The sequence below is a fragment of the Meleagris gallopavo genome, chromosome 11 (genome assembly GCF_000146605.3).
Source record: "Meleagris gallopavo isolate NT-WF06-2002-E0010 breed Aviagen turkey brand Nicholas breeding stock chromosome 11, Turkey_5.1, whole genome shotgun sequence".
Lineage (NCBI taxonomy): Eukaryota > Metazoa > Chordata > Aves > Galliformes > Phasianidae > Meleagris > Meleagris gallopavo.
Genome location: NC_015021.2, coordinates 8,207,332 through 8,230,381, shown reverse-complemented (window position 1 = coordinate 8,230,381; position 23,050 = coordinate 8,207,332). Strand labels below are relative to the sequence as shown.

The 23,050-nt window shown below is 37.8% G+C and overlaps 1 long non-coding RNA gene across 2 annotated transcripts in view; it reads right to left on the bottom strand.

Moving 5' to 3' along the window:
- The window catches only part of LOC104912579, a 51,216-nt gene that overhangs the window by 6,729 nt on the left and 21,437 nt on the right, over positions 1–23,050 (bottom strand). The window lies entirely within an intron of this gene.

Below are 23,050 nucleotides of genomic sequence, written 5' to 3'. Positions count from 1 at the left end.
TCTATATCTTCTACAGATGTTTTTGTTTGTTTGTTTTTCGTTTTTTGTCTTTTTCTTCCTCCCTCTCCCTGCAGAATCCCCAGGATATATCAGCAATCCAGAAAAAAAGGGCTTTAGGTGTTTATCTTTGAAACCTCAAGGATAAGCGGATTTGAAATTGTACAACTGGCACAAAGCTTTACACACGAGTGTGAAAACTAACTCTGCTCACCTCTATCAACAAATATAAGGATTTTGAGTACTCAAAAATCACAGAACGGTTGAGGTTGGAGACACCTCTGAATCCATCTGCTCAGCAGGCTCAGAGCAGTGTTCCTGGGACCTCATCCAGACTGCTTTTGGAGATCCCCAAGGAGAAGACTCCACAACCTCTCCAGGCAACCTTTACCAGTGCTCTGACATCTGCACAGCACAGAAATGCTTCCTGATGTTCAGATAGAATTTGTATTCCAGTTTGTGCCTGCTTCCTCTTGTCCTGGCACTGTGCACCACTCAAATGAGCTTATCTCTGACCTCTCTGCACACTCTCTTCAGGCCTTTATAGACATTCCACACTTAGACATCCCAGCTCTCTGAGCCTTGCCTCATAGAAGGGGTAGGGGACTTTCATCATCTTGATGGCCCTCTTTTGTATGTTCAAGTGTCTATTATACTGGGGAGTCAGAATTGGACCCAGCACTTCAGGTGCAGGTTCCCCAACACTGAGCATAGGGGAAGAATCACCTTCCATAACATGCTGGCAGTATTTTGCTTAATGCAGCCCAGGAGACCATCAGCCTTCTTATTGTCAAGGACACATTGCTAGCTCATGTTCCACTTGCTGTCCACCAGGATCCCCAGGCTCTTTCCCACAGAGCTGCTTTTCAGCCAAGTGCCACCAACATATACCGGTGCCTGAGGTTGTTTCTCCCCAGATGCAGGACTCTGCACATCTTAATGAACTTCATGAGATTCTACACAATGAAGTTACTACTGCAGCAAGCCTGTTTTAGCAGGGGGGTTGGACTAGGTGATCTCCAGGTTCTTTCCAGCCTCTACAGTTCTATGATTGTATCAGCAACCTCACACAGCCTATTGAGTACACTCTCAATGGCTGCATGGCCTCTGGTGAGTCAGTCACTGTCCCCAGTTTTGTGTCAGCTGGCAATCTCCTGAGGGTTCACTCTGCCCCACTATCCAGATCCTTACTGAAGATATTAGAATAGGACCCAGCATTGACCCCTAAGAAACTCCTATCATTAATGGCCTCCAACAAGACTTGTATCACTGAAATCCTCTTAAAATACTCTTTTCTTTTTAAAGATTTCCCTTCTATACTTTCTTAGAGACATATGATTTTTTTTTTCCTTAATAAAAATTTTAAATCTACTTCCCATTTCTCAGGTCCCCACGCCTGGTGGTGCATTTAGCAAAATGAGATTTTTTAGCTGTTATTTAGTAGCTAAATATGAGTTTGGCAACTAGGAACGTAACTGCTCTGTTACCTGCTGCTATTGCAACAAGGAACAGTTATTAGTCTGCAGAAACTAAGAGTTTTAAAATCATAATTGATTCCAGACTGTCATTTATTCCATTTTAAGCAGACTGACATATGTTACCACAGAAACATTTACAGAGAAGACTAGTGGGGAAGTCAGATTCCCTCATTTGCTCAGAACAGCTTTTAGCAAGAGAGATCGTGACAGTGTAAGATCCAACAGCTCATAGTCCTTTCTAGTTGGTTCCTTGAGTGAATTCACACTCTTCAAAAACTGCCACCCAAGCAAAATAAGACAACATACAATTTGACCTGGAGGTTCCAAAACTCTTCAAGTAATTACCAACTTCTATTGCATAAAATCAAGAATAATAATTATAATAAAAAATATCCTCTATCTCTCTCTCATCTTCTGTAAGAATCAGCAATACATTTATTTACTCACACAGTCATTAAATAGAGCTAAACTGCCCCGGTTTGCTTTAACAAATTTTAGCATATACAATAACACAGGTAATCTTCAGCACAAAGATCTTCAGGTAAGAGTAATTTTAAAACTCTTGTATTATATGCAGCAGACTGGATAAACATGCAGAAATGATGCCTGATATAAATCATCATGAGAAAACATCATGGGTACCTATGGGAAGATAGTGCATGCACAGAAAACTAAAGAATTTGTTGATATTTAGGTCAGAGAAGATGGAAAGAGTGCTGCATCTGCATTTAGACTCATTCCCATCCATGCAGACTGCAAAGGATACTGGAAAAACAAGATGGCTTTGTACAGAATAGAAATGTGGGTGAAAATTTCAGCTGTGCTACCAACATTTTCTTCTCCTTCTGCCTGTGTCCTGTAAGCAACCCATCTACTCACTGTGCCCCTTCCTTCTGGGTGGCTGCAAGCTCCCTGTGTAGTTAGCTGTACAGCCACAGCCTTCTCACAAGGCTGGGAGAGCATTTGCCTCACCTGGGGACTTCCCCTTGTGTGGCACATTCTGACTGCTGGGAACTCAGCAGGCAATCAGCCACTGCATTTCATTATGCCTATTTTGCAGCATCAAGATATGAACAAGTTGGCAACTGACTTCAGCAAACAAAACCAAGTAGTTTACAAGTTAGCAAAAAGCATGGGAGGTGTCACAATCACCAGGGAGCAAACAGATGAACTTATCCAGAACGCAAATTAATAGACTGGAGTCACATCCTGACCTGAAATTCAGATACCAGTCTTGGAACAATTCCTGTTAAGCAAAACCACTCCAATATGAAAGGCTTTAAATATATTTAAATATTCATTAAGTAAATCTTAGATATTTTAAAATCTATGTGACAGTAATTATTCTGGCCTCTAGATAATATTCTTTTATTCTTTCAGACACTTCTGTAAAGCCTCAAGAACTCTGTACCTACGTTTTCAGTGCTCAGTTACTACAGTGCTGAATCAGAACAGTGATAGCAGAGGCAAAATCCACAAGGCTCACAGATGATGCTTTTTCTTAATAGCTATTACTTGTTTGTAAACTAACACTGGAAAGTGAATGGATTGAAAAAATCCTACAGGCAATTAGAAATACAATGCAATGTTTGATAGACCTTGGGGCATCAGTTGCCACCTGAATAACACACTGTCCATATGTTGGCACCGGTTATGAGGGCAAACAAGCACAGGAAAATAGAGCCCCTGCAACGCAATACCAAACATGACTCTGTCCTTACACAGCACTCATTAAGGTTGTAAAAGAGGATATGGCAAATGATTCAACAGCAACAAGTTACTACAACTTAACATGTTGTTATCGATTGGTCTCAATACATGACTGACTGCTCATCAATAGCCTCCTCCCATTATGAAATGGCATGGATTTATTTAAACCACTCTTGGTTTAAATAAACCACTCTGTGGCCTGTACACGGCCATTGGGAGATAGCAATTTGTTGCGTCATGGGAACTCATTCCTTTTGATTGTCCATACACTGTGCAGCACATCGACCTTACTGGAACAAATAGGGATGATAACAGAGATTGCTGTGTACATTTTGGACAAGACACCAAGAAACTTACTAGTCAGGAAGAGATTTTTGATACCCAGATTATTTCCATTCTGATGTAACTCAATAACAGCTCAATGGAAGCTGCACTGGGACTAAGCTAAGTACCCGAGAAAGCTTACCCTGAGTTTGCTTGGGAAAATATGGCAGAGAAGTAGGCATATTTTTATCTCACATATTCTTCCCTCACTACTCAAAACTAAAACAGGTTTCAATAAGACCCACCTGTGCTTTCAACATGAATTACATCATGCATTTCACAGCCTTTTGCTGTGACACTTCCATGCAGCTTGCCAAATGATTTTTAAAGTCTGAGTTTGTGAAGTCAAGTTCAACTAATTAAAGTGAACGGAGAATTCTGAAGTCATGAAAAACACAGGTCATCTATAAAACATAAAGCTTACTAGGACTGGCTGACTTTCGGTCTGACCATTTTGCCAGCTGCTGAACAAGGATGAAGAAGCCAATACCAATAGCAGCTCACAGCAGTAACAAGAAAGGTCCACTCACCTCTCTCATTCATTGTACAGAGGTATCTAGCTCATCCTTTGTTGCTAAATAACAAAGGCTAAAATTGTCTTCCATATGGGCACTTCTGGTACGTCAACTATTTTTGTGACATCCTACATCTACTAACCAAGAGTTTGATGCAGTGAACAGAACAGCGGGATGGCATGCAGGAGCCTGAGGATCTATTCTTTGCTCCATTTCTTCAGCCAGCACTGTCTTTGTCCAAGCCCAATCATCACACAGTAAGACTGCGAAGTTTGGAGGACAGAAACTTTCATGCTGACAAGCTGAACACAACCAGTAAGAACTAGAAACAGGCTACATTGTTATCCAGGTCTTCAGCTCAGATACTGAAAGGGAATGGGAAACCAGGACACTTGTTCTGTAACAGCTGCTCTCCAATTCTGCCTGACTCAGTGCAGCCTGTGTGGGTGTGCATGTAAGGACATCTGTTCATCACATGGAGGAACTGTAATTTTACATAGTCTTGCTACGAAATGTGCTACTAGATGCCTACTGCATCTGACTTCCAGTGTTTTATCAGCTATACAATCTGATTGCCTTTCTCCTAATATGAGCTCTCTTTCCTGTGAAAACCTTCACATTGCTATTTATATTCTGCTAGTTCCCCCATGTAATAGAGGATGGCTCTTGTTCTGTGAGATATTGTACAGATACAGCAAAGACCAACAGGAGCTTCTGATCAAGAAATACAGAACAGGCAGCCCATACATAGGAAGAAAAAGAAATCAATTATTACTGCCTTCTATGTGGGCTGATCCAAAAACAATACCTCCTATTTTATGATATTGACACGATGTTAGATGCAGATGATGGTGATAAAGCAGCAGAGATTGAATCTTCCCACCAATTTACCATTATGTTTTATCACCATGAGACAGATGGCAGCAGAGAGGCAATCTGATAGAACAGCATCTGACATAGAACTGCATATGAAAAGAGGGCTGGAATTGAATTCCTCCATGAGAGAAAATGGCACCCATTCACATTTAATGACACTGGCTGAATATCTGTAGAGACTGAAGAGTGGATGTGAGCACAGTGAGCCAGAGGGTGTTATCTTTCAGTGATGATGCTCTGATAGCAGCTGTGAAACAGTGGTGGAAATAACCAGGAGGCATTACTTTCAGAGCAAGATAAAACTACTGAAAATTTGGCAAAAGACAGGAGCAACTCACCAACACAGCCTATACCTGATCTGAATGACCCTAATAAACGTCACTAACATAAGATTAAACTTAGGGTATTTGAATGAACTGGATATAGCTGTCCACAGTTAATCTATAAGAAGCCACCAAGAGGAATAAACAACAATTTAAGAAAAAGTAAATTTCTTAAAGCTATCTGGATGAGATTTCACAGCAATCACAATATAACTGATATTACCTGAATAAAAAGTACACTTGTATAGCAAAAATGCTGTGCTGTTAATTCAGATGTTCAGCTTTACTTAACAGCCCACAAGACAACTATTTATACTTTGTTTCTGGTAGATTATGAGGGGATTTGCCAGGGAGGATTACTGTTTTAGGAAAGGGTCATAGACTAGTACAGGAGAGAAATAAAAGAAAAATATACAAATCACTTTTAAGAGTAAATTTTCTTGGGGACAAGCTGATGTTAATGTATGTTAGCAAGTGTCCATAATGACAGGAATCAAACTTTTACACAGTGCCACAACATGTCACACTTTTTTAGTGTGAGAAATTCAGAATTGAATCATTAAAAAGAAAAAACATTCAAGGAAGCCCAGACAGATCAAAGCCTGCATGGAGAGTTGGCAGAAAACAACACAGGAAAAATTGTGCAAGGAACCAGAAAATAAACAAGAACTCTGCTGGAGCAGCAGGAGGGTTCTCTGCTCAGCTGTACTTCTGCTTTGCACTGAGATTACACCAAGGTGAAAAATTTCATCAGGGACTTGGGGTCTAAGGTTAGCCTCGCTGTAGGCCTGTTCTATTGAAGACTTTCACCTTGCAGTGCAACCCAAGTGTGGGGTGGATATAGCAAGATATACATCCTGAAACCAGAATTATGGGGATGCTGCATGGGACTCTACAACAATGAAGTCAACTTAGTGTTGTGTTTCATTTCTCTGTACAGTGATCAATCTCATTCATCCTTTCACAAACTGGTAACAACACAGTGTTATTTTTTCAATACTGCAATATTGCAGATACAGCAATGAAAAATGACTAAATATTTTACCAATTAAAATCTAGAAACATCAATGTACACTTGCTCAAAAAGCAGTTAAAACTGAAGCCGCTTTATTGGAAACAAATGATGATTTACCTGTTGTTTTCTAACAAGCATTACAAAGTAATTATCAACTATTTCCAACTTCTGAAAGCAAAACAGTACACAACCACCTTTCACTGTACAAGACATCCCATAATGGGAAACAGGACATTTCTCCAGTGTCCCCACATTGCAGATGATATGCTTGTCTGAAGGAAATCTTCACTTGCACTTAGCAAGCTGGGGGAATTTTTTGCCATATCACCGGTTGCTAAAAGTGTATTTGTTCTGTTGCTCTGCAATGGCAAAAAAGCAACACAGTGCCAGATACAGGAAAGCCAGATGACACAGGAGAATGGATACCCTCAAACATTGGCATTTAGCCAGGCAGCTTCAAGTACTGAAGCCAATCTGACAGCTGGAAGTATCCATCCTGGATTAAGCCACTGTTCTGGCAGATCTAGATCTTTGGTCTTAGCTGCCAGAAGCCCCAAATATTTCAGTAGGAGATAAATTATTCTTCTTTCAAAAAGCTAGTAAACTGTCCTTCTTTAGGTTGAAAGCCTCACTCCTGACTTCAGCCCAAGTTCATTGGGGCTTGATTTGTATAATCTTCCATAACTGTATATTATTGATCAAAGAAATCTTAAATCCTTCTAAAATCATACTACACAGTTGTTTGCAAATGAAAAATGAAATGAAAAATTTGATGTGGGACTTTTCATGTTGAAAATTCATTTCTTGTATTCTGGCAACAAAAAATATTGTCCATCCAGAGTCTGGTCACAGGAAAAAAAAGATTTTCCAGTTATTCATTTAGGATTGACCAGCTTTCAGTTAGTAGTAACAATGGAACAGAATTCAGGGACCTGTAACTTGTGGAATAAGGATTTCCAGTGAGTTGTCTGTCACAGCCACAGTCTGCACCTTGTCCTTTGATAAAATTAACGTGCCATACTGTAATTCTTCATGTGCACTGTGAGAGTGTAAAGTCACTACAGGCAATTCACTTTTAAAGAAAACAAAAAATATCTGATACTAGGCATTCTAAGACCTGCTAAAACTAAGGGAACATCCAGACTAGAAGGTGGGATAGGTTGGCTAATACAGCTAAATTTACAACCTATTGTACTAAATACAATTTTCAGGCAGACAGAAGCTTCACCATATAGTAAATCCTCACATATCAGATCATCTATGAAATCCAGAAGAACATGAAAAGGGAGAAAAGTGAGCAATTCTTAACATCTGAGACAGTACAAGGGCTATGGAATATCAAATGGAGCAGTATTAAAATAAAAGGAGGCGGTTTCTCAACCAACATGTGGTTCAGTTATAGAACTCTTTGCTACATGACATCTTGTAGACATCAGCATGCTTCGAGATTTAGAATTACAGAAACAACTAAAGATTACTAAGCATCAAATTATACAAGAATCTGGGAAGGTGTACTAATGAAGAATTACTGTATTTTATTATATTCATTTGTATGGACCTACTGCCTACACAGGACCTAATACATTACTCCAACAGTTGACTTGGCTTTATATGTGTTCTTGGTAGTTAAGAATTGTCTAATTATGTTTGTAAGGCGTAAGATATGCTCTGTGAGACTGTAATACAGGATTCTTGACTCATTTAAGGGTTCCACACATAAAGCTATCCTTACCAAGATATTTCCTCTTTATTTTATGAGGAACTATGCTTCATCCTTGATGAGTGACGCAATAAACCAGATATGACCCCATTACATAAAGTCTCTGTAGCAATCTCAACTGTTATATATTTGCACACAAACAACAGAAAGCTTGCAAACACAGATATAAGACCCTATAACTCATGTTTTACTATTTCATTGCCTTTTTCTTTAGTCACTGGCCAAATTCATCTATGACTGACATCATTACAGTTAAACTGAAGATCAGTTTTGCTCAAAAGTTCATATAAATCCTTACAGGCTGAGGAAATAGCACCAGACAGCTCACAATAGTTGAACGAACCATTTTCATAGCCATTACAGGAGTGTCTTGAGATGGCACTGCTTATTTTTGTTTCAAAATCATATTTTAGTCAATACTAAAACCAAAGTGGAAGGACTGTGTGAAAATGAGCATTATGTTTGTATTGAATAATAGATAGTAACTGCTACTAAGCACTTTATTCTGTTTTAATGAAAACACAAGTTCAACAATTTTTAGGCCAGCATTCTCAAATTCAAGTGACACAGAAGAGGTGCTTAAACAAGTTCTGGGTCACTAAATACAATAATTCATTATCAGAAATGCAGTATACTCATGACTTAGTGAAAAAAACTGGTCACTAGAAATATGCAATAGATCCTAGTGTTAGCCAACAGGATTTTTATTATCCTATATTCTGTAAGAATGTTTTGTATCAAATACTAAGATTTTCACCAATCTTTCCCCATCAATTCGTTTTTAACTGTCCATGTCATAGTTTCTTTGGTTCTACTTTCCTTTACGTTATAAATGCCTAAGACAAACAAAGCTGCCAAAAGCACTTCAAATTACTTGTCAACCAAAGCCAGTTCTCAGGTATTTACAAATATAATCTAGAGGAGCACTGCAATCATTTTTTCCCCAAAATTCTAATTCAACTAGAGAAAAATATTTCTTAATTAGCTTTCCTTTCTTCTCACACCTTGTATCTTTTTTTCTTCCATGATAATTTTCTTCTTTTCAAAGCCAAGTAAGGTTTTTGTAATAAGCATAGAGGAGTTTCCTTTGAGAGAACATTGCCTGAAGCAAATTAGTTGACCTAGCCAAAATTCAACTGAACTGTACACTAGCTAGTGCTACAGAATAATCAATATGTTCTTAATTTTCTCATCCTGGAAGTAGGAAGTCTGAGCCTCAACTTTTTAAAAGCAGTAAGTACAACTGGAAGGGGTAAAAGACTGGAGATTTCTTGCCGTCCATCTCTCAGAAAGTTGTTACTAAATGTTCCAATCACATACCTGATGGACCAGATCCTCATGGATCTTTGAAGACGTACACACATTCCAAGTTTCACAGGAAAGGCAGGATATGATCCAGACTGGCTATTATTGGCATAAACTCTTCCTCATAGTCGAGGACAGGCTCAGTTAACAAAGTGCTCCATTCAATTTCACAGATTCATTCAGTATGTCTGTACTGATTGTTAATTTGTGGGCCACAAGGCAAACTAAAGCACAAATTGCTACACAACTCATGCCCAGATACCTACGCTTTTAAGATGCTGCTGCTTAAATGCAGTACGTATCCTGTAATCAAAGACCAAACTTGAATAAATCTTCATATCACATCAAACCTTGCTGCACGAAAATTTGAACTCTACAAAGAAGAATTGCCACAGCCGTGTTTGCTCTGATGTCGCCATTAATTTTACCTGGCACATAGAATGAGCATAGTGTGTATATAGAGTATCACAGTGTAATTAGGTGCATCGGGTACATCCTTGAGAAATGAAGGGACAGGCATCAGCCTCCTCCCTTACAGTGTTCCAGGACATTTGTGTCCAGGGCACTATGTGGAGTGCATTTAAGCAATCTGGATGCAGGCCAGGTAAAGACTCAAGCACAGAGTAAGACTTCAGCATAAAATACATGAATTAGATCCTACTGAAAAGCATACTTAAATCTTGCTGGCAGGAAGACCAACAGAGTATCGATTGTGGTGAATTTGCCAACAGCTAAGATTTAGGTCTACTTTAGAAGAGCAGCAATTGGTAAAACAAGAATGAGATCAGAGTTCATAAAAGCATCAAATTAACTAGCAGTGGAAACTGACTTGTGTTTAGATTTATTAATGTTATACACTAGGAATCTATACACATGGCAGTGAAAGAATTACTTAAGAGCTACCTACCAAAAAAGAAAAGAACCGGGAAATTAAGAAGTATGCCAACTTAGAAAACTAAGAACACCCACCTCTCTGTTAAAAAGGAAATTTAAGTTTTTCACTTTTTCAACTTGAACCAAAAGCTGTTTGAAGCTGGGCTCCGTGAAAACATCACATGGAAATTAGAAGTTGTCAGTGGTTCTAGGGACATCTCATCCCAAAGTTTCATGAATACAGTCACTATAAGCTCATCCTCAACAGAAGTCTCAGAAGAATCAAAAACCATGGACGGTCTCCCAGAGTCAGGATCCTTCAATCAGTACAGTAGGAGTGCAAAATCTTTTCCTGCTTAATGCGTTTTCTTTACATCTTGCTCTAATTTCAATGGTTACTATTATCAGGAGCAAAAAGTACAAATCTATAGATTACAATATAACCACAACTACTTATGAAATTAGTTAAATGCTACTCTTAAAAGACAGTTATATGTCTTGCTCATAGTTCCCACGATCTTTTTGAGCAAGCTTGCACTCAAGGCACAGAGCTCTCTGTAAGCTTTGCTTCTGTAAAGAATTGTCTAATAATAGGCAAATAAGATAAGCTCAAGGACAGAGTTCTCTAGTCTACAAAACTTCTATTCACCTAGCATAATACATATAAAATGATACACAAGTGTTGAAAAAGCTCATGGCTACTTTACTATTTTAGCTGTGACCACAAATAGTATTCTCCTGATGTCTAGACATATAGCTCAACTTCGGTCATACCAATAATTGTAACTAAGGGAGTGTTTTTATGTCTTCACTGATATGACTGAGTTAAAGCAAGGATTTTTGTCCTCTTCTGAAGTCTGTCATGGTAATCAATGGGCACCAGAAACAGAGGAGCTATCTCATTTTCATGAAGATTCATCACTGAGACAGTTGGGGAAGAAAAAATCCTAAGGTCACTAGAAATCAGTCTGTATTAACAAATATTCCTAACAGGAAAATTGAATCAAACTTCTTACCATGGCAAGATTTATTGGCTTGTGGACTCTTCTAATTAAAGTTTGAAATCACTCAAGGCTAAAGAATTTCTCTGCCAAATTTCAAAAAGGACAGATTTTATTTCCAATTTACAAAATTTCACAAACACAAACCTGACAGTAAGCGTTCACTGGTCACTATAGTGGGAATACAAATATTAGCATTGTAATGATATTTCCGTATCTTCTGTGGGCATCAAATAATTAAGTCTTCAAATACAACCTTTCAGTAGATTTGAAAACATGATAAAGAAACAATTTCTCAGTTCATACTATAATCTTTCAAATAGGATGCACCTACTTTCATTGCTAAGGTAAACAGTCAGGATGGAAAAATCACGTGTTTAGCACACAAAACAGAAACTCAAGCCTTATGAATATACTGTTTATTATAAACATTGACATAGTTTAATAGATGGCAGCATTCACTGCCTTATCTCTGCTTATGGTAGGAACACTCTTGGGAACATTTGGCTCTTCCTCCCAGTCCACACAACCACTTAATTTCACTGCCCTGTCTAACAAAGCCTTTTCCTAATAGTTGCTCCTAATTTGCAAATCACAATAATAAGAGGGAAAGAGAAGGAGCCACATCCCTTCCTTCATTTCACTTTGAAGTGCATAATTCAAACAGAAGAAATCCAGATTCATTCATTCTCCAATCCTCTTAAACCTTTGAGCCCATCTGTGAAGACTCAAAACCAGACCAGGAAAGTAGCTACTCATAGTAATGCAGATAGAGTTTAGGGTGGGAAAATCTGAGCTAAGATCAAAATAGTGATCATTAGGAGATGATATCCTAAATCTCCTGTTCAGTATTCACCTACACAAGGCAAGATGGTGAGAATCCCTGCCTAGATGGGAAGGCAGAGACTTTGCTGTCTACTTGCTGTTGACAAGTCTTAGCCAAACTATTCCATGTTTCTCACATCAGGACTCCGTATTCACCAATGTATCCATTTCCTGTCCTCCACAATTTCCCTCTCTTCATTGCCTTAGAACATCAATATGTTCCTTTTCTACTTCCTTGTGAAATGCTGCCCTTCTAAAGCAGACTTCTGCAAAGGCCATGAGGTGGACAAATTTATCACCATTCATTAAGTGATTTGACATCCCTTTGAAGCCAACCATTCTCCACACAGGTATCTACAGACACCAAGGAGAAGGACTGATACATATAATTAATACAGCCAAAAGTGTGGGATACTATAGAAGCAGGAACACCACATTTCCATCACAGCAACTCAAATATATATATTTTAAAAGACCAGTAAACTTCATACTAATGATTAAATGAAATGAGAAGAAAGTCTATGAGTATAATCTGGAAGATTTAATGTTGCAGCCAATAGCACTTTTGTAGTAGTTTAATCATTTCAAATAGAGCAGCTTTAGAAATGAAGCAGGTCATCCCTTAGGGCTTTTTGAGTTTTCCACTGTAGGTTCTCCTCACCTAGAATATAATGCCAATGAAATTTAATCTGTCAGGAAAAAATGCTTCCAGTTAACTGATTTTTTTTTTTTCCTTTCAATTTCCTTTCAGCCAATTCAGTTACTCTTTTGAAGTAGACATGAAATGTTGTTGGAAAAACTACAGCAGGCCCCCTGACTGTAATGTACTGAGCATACCTGGGGGTGCAACTTTGTAGAATTGTGATAAACGAGAGAGAAAATACAGGCAAACATCTCTGTAACAATACATGGAAAAATATTCCAAAGATCATCTTAAAATAATAAATATACTTGGGATTGCATTCGAAAGGGAAAAGCTTACAGAAAGACAGTGAGGAACTGAATCCAATGCTGTTCAAACTCTAACTCTGCTCACATTTGCATTTCATTTAAAAGAAATATTCTTGCCTGTTTAGAGATTATTCTTGTTCCACATAATTCTCTCCTTGTACCACAAAGCCAGCATTTGAACATGCAGCCAGCAATATCCCCTGCAGAGGCTCCAGCTGTCACTTCCAAAAGTGAATTTCTTTGGAAATCAGTAAACAGCCTCACCTTTAACAATCTGTTAGATATCATATTCCCAGGGTGCTATCTATTCTGTTTTTGTGATCATTGCCCAATTTGTTCTTATTATGTTATTAGTGCTAAAAGATGTTTTCCATGAGCTGCTGCAAGCTTTCAAGCTCTTACTGGTTAAAAGATGAATTAAAGGCTTTCAGCTCTTAGGGGAGAGACATTTGCAAATATTTAGTTTTTAAAGAACAGGTGGTTTTTGTTCAGACATAGAATGCCTTGGATTGGAAGGAACCTTAAAGCCCATTCAGTTCCACCTCCCACCAAACCAGCTTCCCTAAAGCTTCATCCATGCCTTTAGCAGGCATGGGGCTTCTGTATCTTCTCTGAGCAACCTGCTCTAATGTCTCAATACTTCATAATGAAGAATTTATTCCTTATAACTAATAAAAATCTACTCTTCTTTAGTTTAAAATTACTCCCTTATTGGGGAGTGTAGTGACAGAATAAGAGTCTGTCTAGTGTTTTACTCTTTAGGCTTTTGAGCTGAAACTCTTAGTCTGCCCAGGATTGTAGAAATTAAGACCTGATAGAACCTTAAAACAACAAGAACAAGATGATTTATTAGTGTATCTGAAATCATAATTACAAGAAATTGCCAGAAAATATTCCATATCACTAATAGAAATGTAATGCACAGAAGGAGTGGATGGTACAGTTTATTGTAATAGAATAAATATTGTTTACCTAGTCATTATAGGCCTGAGTGGTAGTGACCAATAATTGTTCACTCCTCTGCTATTCATTGGTCAATGAAATCTAAGTTTGTATAAGCTCAGTTCAAAACAGAGCGATACTCATATTATAAAGTAATCATCATAATTAATGTCTGGATTGTCAGGCACATTCAGAAATTCAGACAAGCCACAAAAACAACCTTTTTATATTTCACTACAGCTTTTCCGGGCTGAAATTGAAGCAAAGTAGCTGGATGCTGCCTGTGACCTGCAACATTCCTTGCAAATTTGTAAGAGCCTTCAGTTTCTAGACTTAATCTGCCATTTACCATTAGATGCAGATTAATAAACTAAACAGAATTAAAAACGTATGTTCTTAATTTGCTAGGGAATTGATCCTTATGATTTGAGTTTTATTTTATTAAATAAGGAAATGAAACCTAGGTCTCAATGCCAATGCCTTTTAAATATAAATAAGTAAGAATATCTTGTACTTTTCAAGTCCACGTATTTCTAAAACCCACAGATTTAATAGACAACTAATCTGGTACCATTTCTGTGGTATGAACTTTCCCATCAATTGTTAATAAAAGTATGTTAAATTGTTACCAGCAAAACACTTGTGCATCTTAATGCTTACAGTGAGGTACACCTTTGTGAAGAGAAGCTCAAAAATTTTTCTTCCAGCAACGAGAGTTTTCTTTTTCACTACTAGCACCTCTGCTCTCAGAAAACTGAGACCAACATCACTGAATTGGAACAAAACACTTTGCACAGCCATGGAAACTTCACTACAAGTGCCCTGCAATCTGCAGGGCAGATATGGCTTCTCTTCTGTTACCCCATCAAAAACTGGCAGCTGTGTCATTTGATGAACACAGATATCACCAAGACATTTCAGGTTATAGCAAAGCAATCCTATGTGTGAAAGCATCCAATTATGAGCGGCTATTTCCAAAAGTACAAAGCTGCTTGTACCTATTAGACCCCCAGTGTGCTGTCTTACTCCCTTCTGAGAAATACGTTGAGTTGAGAGCAGCTATGGTAGTAACAATGGGAGCAGTGTCCAGTTCTCAAACACATGCACTTCAGTAGTTAAACAAGTTACATTATTCCAGGAAAGTGTTTTTATGTAGTTGATATAGCAAGTTTCTCCTCAGCATCTGTACCAATTTGAGTTATAGGTGCCCTCACATGAATACATGAAGAGGAAAAGGACTTGCAAAAGTGATTCGTTGTTTGCGAGGTGCTGCCATAAATACATTCCAACACTCCCAAAAGATCTGTTTAAAATAAGTAAATAGCTCAGCTGCCTTAAAAAGCGCATCATTAGATTGATCAGTTCATCTTAACTTCAACACATAAATGACCAAGTGATTTCACTAACCCCAGTTATGAAATATAAATGAATTTAGTTGTTTAGGCAGATCACAAGAATGTCCTGGTGCTAGCTTCATTTCAAACAGCAAAAAATTCTCAAGCAAGCATCCTTTTTTTTTTTTTCTTTTTGGACAGTAGAAATTAATAGAATTATCTTTTAAGAAAATCCTGTAAAGATTCAGAAGACCAAACTGATAGGCGAACCTTTCCATGAATGGGAGCTGCATGGTGTGCTGTTTTCTGCTTGGAAGTCTATTTAATGCATAACTTCAGGTTTCCAGCACACAAAGGGATACAAGACCATACATAATATCCTTCCTTATATAAAAGATATTCTAAGCAATACTCCACAGAGTCTGGAGTCCTCTTTCTACTGAGAACCTAATGAACCATCACCACCTGGCATAAAACAGTGAGAGGAAGAAGGACTTACAATCCTTCAAGGGTTTCCTTCAAAATTTCCAATACAGAAATTTTCACTCCAGCTCTAAGCCTAGCAACACAAAGCACACTGCTTGAGCAGTTGGAAACCCTGGCCACAGCTTCTGACAATCTTTCTGGAAAGGCAAGTTCAAATGCTTTGCAACTTATGTTTGTAAGAAATCATTAACCATTTCATCACACATATTAAGATCTGAAATATTCAGTGAGGAAGTTGAGTTTAATTACAACAAAGGAAACATTCTCTTCTCATATTCAGTACTGAGACTAAATATTAAAATATTTTTCTCTAGCATTCATCATTGTTTGTTTTAATATTCCATAGGTATATGATTACTTAAATACAAGAAGTCATTGTGACTCTCTGAACTCTGCCTTGTTTCACAGCACTTGAACTTGAGAGATGAAGTCCTGCATGTGGAGAACCTGAAAAGAAGGCTGCATGGTGGACAAACTCCTAAAGAATGGGAGAAACTCAGCACCAAGAATATAATGAGTTCTAAATTAAAGTCAGGCCAACACAATCACTGAACAAAAACATGAGGTAGGCAGTATTAACTGGGGGGAAATTTGAAAAGCACAAGTATGCCAAGATTTTAATTTGGCTATGTCTGTGATTATTGGACAAAAAACAGGTATCAGTAGATCACACACCTACACTTAGATTCCCCAAACAGAGCTTCTTTCCTATGGAATACTTTTTCCACTTGAATAGCATATTAAATTGTATTAATCACACTTGGAAGATAAAGGAGGCTGGATTATTTTTTTTAAACCTCAATCCCTGATCACACAAGATCTGGGTATTGCTGTTATTTATGATCCAGAAGAAATTAACCAATCAGTGAAAATGAAGACTTATGTATTCTTATATGATCTCATATATGTATTTTTATTACACTAACTCAATAACAGTATTTTTTTTTTTTTACCTCTGTAATGCTGCAACAATGGAAAACACAGCAATGATAGTACAGTAGCAAAGTCCTAAGCTGCAGAAAGGGAGGATAAGCTCAAATGCATGTCAGATGAACATAGAAACAAAAGCATCTGCTTACCCTTGGAAGGGCTCAAGTACACAGGGATCTCCAGCAAGATACCCTTGCTTCCACTGCCAACCCTTAAATAAAGTCTGTGAAGGGGTGGATGCTGGATCTACCATTCCAGTCACTCAGGTACAGTGCATACACCTGAGCTCCCCTGGCTCAGCCCTGCCTTCCACCGGGTGCTCAATCACTGCTTCAAGCCACGACTTAGCATTGCTGCTACAGCCTCCTAGAGAAACACAGAAATTGCATACTGGAAATTAAAAATAGAGTAATAGATTGTTCAGACCCAAATTATTAGTAGTTTTAATGTATGAAATCCAACTGGGAATTGAAATCCAATTAGTTGTTCTTGGGCATGAATTATACACTGCTTTGGAAATCCTACATTCTGAACAAGCTCATTGAGCACATACAGATAGATGAATACTGGGAAAAGGCCTAAAAGTTTCCCTTGCCAGGTACAAAGTAGCCTGAGAAGTTTTAGTGCTCCTACTGCTGCCTCTAGTAGATGGAAACAAATTGACAATTGCTAAGAGTTGCAAAGCCTAAGATTTGTCCCTGCTTCTGAGACTCTCCCAGCACCTGCAGGCAAAGCAGGCAGGCATTGCTTTTTATTGTGAAACTTCAAGGCAGTCTTATATTTATAGATCAGGTACACTTCTGGCCTGAATATCTCTGAAAGGAAAAAGGGTATTTTGTCCCGTTGTGTAAGAGCTACATTTCATCTTCTCAAAGTCCCAGAAACTCCTCGGCTGTTGTACAGCTTAATTGTTCAAAACCACCAGTATTCCATTGTAACTTGTAGATGGTATCAGTTCACAGCATCTACTTTCTCTGCTCAGTTACTCACTGAACTAGTTCTTTCCTGGTCAGTGAAATAGCTTGTGTGATTTACCAGACTATGCTGTGACTGAACATCTCAAAAGCTTTGAGAAATGTTAAATTTGTTAATATTATGTATGCACATGCAATGCACAAAAATTTATGATGCAGAAATGCAGTACACTGTACATATTAAGGAGCGGGTATTGAACATTCAGGTAATGGTCTAATTCAGAAACAGTTACCATTTATAGCAGTGCCCAATGCATGCCTTCTGACAGTGATAATGGCCTGAACTGTATCATTATAGATGTTTGAGATAACTTTCTCAGTGATTGCTCAGTCCCTCTCATTATCATATTTCATTTTTTCAATGTGCTCTGAGAGGTTAAGCACAAAGTTTCCCATATCTAAAATTTTCTTAAAGTTTTAGGAGATACACATTTCAAGGTCAAATAAAACATGGTCTTGTCATTTCTATGGACATGTTATGGAAAGGCTTCAGAATTTTTATTTGCTTTTAAGAATTCATTTGGCAGATCTCAAGCAATATTATTTGGAGTAGGGAACTGAAATTCAGCAAGGCAGTATTTCTGGTGGCAAGATTGAGCCTGTTTCCATAGAAAACTATAGACTCTTGATCAAATCATGACATCTAGGAACACCTCCATTTATACACTCTCAAGTTCCACTTTGGAGTGATATAATTCCTCTGTATTTGACTTTCTAGTTTTGTTAGGGTTCTTGTCCATTTATTTCTAATGTTTTTCTGTAACTTAGAATTCAGTGAGAACTTCATGAGGATTATACAGACAATGCTGTCAGAGGTACATACACTATACTGCCAAAATAACTCAGTAGTATATGCAGGATGCTTTTTCAGTAGGTCATTTACTGACAAACACAATGTGCAATAAAATTGCAATGGTTTATTTCCCCTCAAATACCATGTCTTACTATGACGCCTGAAGGGAAGGCATGATGGACGTGCTAACGTTCGTTCTTAGCAGTATAGGAGCTTTTCTAATACCATAAGGAAACCCTCATGCTAGCACTTAAGAAGAACTAACCTCCAACAAATAACACCATGAAATTTTACTGAAACAATTCTACTGCCAAAAAGTGGACTTATTTTTAGTATTCTCTCAAAATAACATCTAAATACTTAAATCTTAAGTTGCTACAGTTTTACAGTGAAAATATAAATACATCAGTCATTGAAGCTATGTCAGTTCATATCAGCTATGAAAAGCTGCTGTTGATGTGGATTTCCTTTTTTGAAAAAGCCTGAACTTTTTATACAAATAAGATACATAACAAAGTGTATACCATGGAAAGAAAATAGCAGGAAGTCACTTCAAGGCTAACTAAAACTTTCAGCATGTTATTGAAGGAGTTATTTAAATGCCCCTTACAAATGTCTCTTGAACACTGACAGGTATTAGACATCAGCCATCTCACTAGGAAGCCTGTTCTACTGTTTGATCACCCTCATGATAAAGAAATGTTTTCTAGTGTCCAGTCTTATTATGTTAACAATCACTATGAGTTTGAGTAATAGCAAATATGAGTTGCAGCTTATTCGTGCTTTTCAAAAGAGCCTCCTCCTGGAAAAAAAAAAACTACACACACAAACTGAGAATACCTTGTGATGCTTTCAGTCCAGCTGTCAGAATAAGAATATACAGAACCAAGTACTCTTTGAACTAACAATCTTCAGTTACACTCCTGCCAAAGTAGCCATTTTCATTTTTTGAGCCATCATGTCGGTTTTTTTTTTTCCTTAATTGTTTCTATGGTGAAAAAATCACCTATGGTAAGAAGTTCAATTCACTAGCTGTAGACTCTTAGAATTATACACATCAAAAATATATCCTTTGACCTGTCTCCAACAAACCACAACTGATTAAATAACTTCAAATGATAACATTTCACCTTATCATTCACAGAGACTAATTACAGTAACTTCTGCTATAAGTGTTTGACTTCATACAATTAAACTCTATTCCATTTCCATTAGTCAAGTCATACAAAGTTTGTAGATGACAAAATGAGAAGGCATTTCCAGAACTGGCAGTAGACTGGGTCATAGTTCAGGAAGAATCTATCTAATCTTTTTTAAATTATGATCCAGTCCTCCCCCAGAACGTAATATTTTCAGACTTTGTGTCAGCTACAAACTTTGTAATTGTACCCACCTCACTTTTGTAACAAGATTACTAATTAAAAATTAGAATCACAGGACCATACAATGGCTTAGGTTGCAGATCTTGAAGGCCTTCCAGTTTCAACCCTTCTGCTGTGGGTATGGTTGCCAAACACTAGATTAGGCTGCCCAGGATCCCATCTAACCTGGCCTCAAATGCCTCTAGAGATGGGGCATTCACAACCTCTTCATTCAGCTTGTTCCAGCACCTCACCATTCTTCAAGTAAAAAAATTTCTTCCTAATATTTAACATAAGTCTCCTCTCTTTCAGTTTAAAGCCATTCCCCCTTGTCCTATTAATATCAGACCATGTAAAAGCTCTGTCCCTATCAACTCCCTCAACTTTTCTCCATAGAAGAGGTGCTCCAGCCCTCTGATCATCTTTTTAGCTCTCCTCTGGTCTCTCTCCAACAGCTCCATATTGTTTCTGTACTAGGGGCCCAGTTTAGAGATGACAGAATTGCTCTCCAGACCAAACCTTGAAAAAAAATCATTAACTATTCTCCAGTCTGACAACTTCCCATTCACTGTAATTCACTGGAGCTGCTACTATAGTTCTTTATCAACCTCAGTTTTTTAATTAATCCTTATTTTCTCCTCTTATTTTCTCTAGGGGAACTATAAGAAATACTTCACTTTAAATTTAGTCAGATTAAGTCCATTGCATTACTCTTGTTTAAGAAGTCAGATATATTCTTATCAAGAAAGATTATCAGTTACTATAATCCGTACTTAAGAAAGTCACACTGCATGTTATCCCATGTCTATTTACCCCTGAAGTCTCAATTACTCTTTCATTCGAAACCTAGTCTTTGCATGCCATTGAGGTCAAAATTCTGGTCTTATATGTTGCTTTGATAATTTGTCTGTTGTGGATGTAAGTATTAGGTTTGTTATACTCCACAGAATCACAATCATAGAATCACAATGTTGGAAAAGACCTATAAGATCATCTAGTCCAACCGAATGAATACATACATACCATTTTAATATCGATATCAGTAGTGGGCCACTGTGAGTCATTATAACAATGAGACAGTGATTCCAAGCAGAACTTAGGCAGTGCTTCACTACAGTCCTTTATTGCAGAGACCTTCACATTAGGGTCTGCTACATAACTGTGATATTAGTATGTTCTTCCTTTAACACTACCATTTGTATGTACTGCTTGTAAGGGCTCGTTCCTATGGGGAGATGTAAGAGCATAATGCTTTCAGTGAACCTTGGTGTACCAGGAATTACCATACCGCACAGGTAAAAGACTGACAGCTTTGTTTCCTTGGGAAAGCTGCATAATGTGAAGAAAAACGAGGCTGGTAAACCTCACCACAGACAGGATCTGTGCAGCATCCTATGATCAACATGAATGGTCTCATTCAATGCTGCATACACTGGGCTTTCTAGCATCAGGATCTGCAGCCACCTTCCCACTATTTTTATTCTTTACAAAATGAACTGGCTAACCAGACTTTAATGACACATTTCTTTCTGAGAAGCCAAAAGAACAAGGACCACTCTCAGTACAAAGTAGGGTATTAAGCTCTCCTGTATGCTGAAAATAGTAGTGCTACAGCAGTATAAATATAGACTAATTCTATGATGAATACTCTTTCACAGAAGTTATCCTACCACTTCTATTCACCAACACAAATACGTGTCTGTTGACATTCTAGAAACTGTAGAAAGACCATAAAAATATTTGTAACATCACTCAGATATAATTTTGCTGTAGGAAGTGCTGTGTTAAAGGGACTTGAAAGAAACAAGTGCCATCCTTTTCTCTGCTAAACATAAAATGCAGTCACTTTTTGTAGACACTATAACATCCCAAACTACACGGGGAAATCTAACAGCTATAAAACATATAATGAGTGATCTCTACTTGGGAAAATTCTACAAGCTCAGGCTAGAGTTTCTTTATGAACTACAGTTTGTTATGAACAAGTCTCCAAGAATAGAATGGATTTAACCTGCATGAGCTCAAGAGCTCAACAGGTTATTGGTATTGATTTGGCATTCAAAAGAACATTGCCATCTTTCAAAAGAGCCTAACTCAGCAAGAAATATAGTAGCACGATTTAAGTCTCATTTTGAATTATGTAATGATAGCAGAGTTCAAGATATTTCAATCCTTATCATTATCAGTTTGAAGTATTAAGCATGCAGCGGGATAACTGAGGGGGAGAGAGGTTTCTGATAGTTGAGAAAGCTAGAGTTACTTCTTAACATCAGCCTATTCAGATTGAACCAATGACTAATTCAAAGATTGTGTCTTGGTAATGGCAGTATTCCAGTCCAAAAACCTTTGAGAAAATAATAGAAAACAAAGTAAGCCCAACAGAATGATTTAATTCTAATGATGACATACTTAGTTCATCTATATTCCGACAGGCAGAAAGGGTTAGAAATGTACCCTAACAACACCAGCCTCCCTTCCTTACATTCTAAGCAGGCAATTAGAATTGCCCTTACAAAACAATGCCTTCTGCAAAGCTGTTCACAACGTCTCGCATCATTTATTTGATTTATATAATTGGTGTGTACATTAATGACTAACTCTGTGCTCTGAAGATGAGCAATACCCCTTAAAAAGCAACAAGCAACTTTTTTTCCCTTTGCCCTTAAATAGATGTTGTGAAATATTACATAAAACAGGAATAATACAGATCCTCTCTTCTGTAATGCTTGACAAGAGTAGAAAGCAGCATACTCTATTTTCATTCAAGTCCATTCAGGCACAAATTATTCCTTTGCCTCTGTGATGTGCCTTGCAATACCACATCAGCCTCTGTACTGCCTAGTACTCATTTATTCAAATGCTATCTCTGCCTAAAAATTTCAAGACTGACATGATTTGTTTGCTGTATGGTATGACTCAAGTCAAGCCTGTACATCAGGAACAGTCACTGAGACTTAGCCAAGAGCACTTCATAAACCTGTTTCAAGCATCTGCACTTTTGAATACTTCGGCTCTACAAAATAAGGCTGTAAAATCCTCTCTAAATAAATGGCAATGTTTTTTCAGATGTTATTTCATCTGCAGACAGCAGATGCAAGGGAGACAGCTAAAAACCTGCAAAGATGTTACTTTCTTTGTAGCTGATATATCATTGCCCCTGTTTCTAGAAGAATTTACCCCAGGAGGGAAAGAAGATGATAAATATTGACATAGGAGTATCTTACTAATGGCACAGTCAGATGGGTAGCAATAGAAAGCTCCAAAAAAAACAGAGCAGCCCTACTCCTGTCTATCCCTATCTATTCTCATCTATCCCC